This window comes from Galeopterus variegatus, unplaced genomic scaffold (genome assembly GCF_000696425.1).
Source record: "Galeopterus variegatus unplaced genomic scaffold, G_variegatus-3.0.2 Scaffold4528, whole genome shotgun sequence".
Lineage (NCBI taxonomy): Eukaryota > Metazoa > Chordata > Mammalia > Dermoptera > Cynocephalidae > Galeopterus > Galeopterus variegatus.
Window position 1 is genome coordinate 109,346 of NW_007730639.1, and position 561 is coordinate 109,906.

Here is a 561-nt window from a genome sequence, read left to right on the forward strand (position 1 = left end):
AAAAAAAAAGGAGGGAGGCTGGGAGACAGGGATATCTAAACACCTGTTCGATGCGCACTTCATGTAGCCTGAAAGATGATTTAAAGGCAATATCGAGGAAACCCTTGCTAAAAGACCCGTGTGTGTACATGTGTAACCATACATACACACACATATATACATACATTTATAAATATATATAAAAGTGTGCTCTATCTTGTTGTTATAGAAGGTTATTTAGAGGATTTAATAAAAGTATAATACATGTTGACACAATAAAAAAAATCAGCCTGTAAAAAACATTCAACCCATCATTCATAAAAGTTTTTGAGCACACACCAGAGTTTTAACTCTGGTTATCTGGTTAAATGATGTGGTGGGTAATGGTTATTCTTTTTCTTCACTAAATTTTCTAATTTTTCTGCGATTAGCCTCCACCGAGAAACCGAGTAGCATAATATGGTTAAAAGAATGAACTCTGGAGCGAGTCAGTCTGGATTTGAATCCAGCCTGCTCCACAGCCTCAGTTTCTCCATGTGCAAGTAGAGGATAATAGGAGTAGCCATCACACAGGGATGAGGT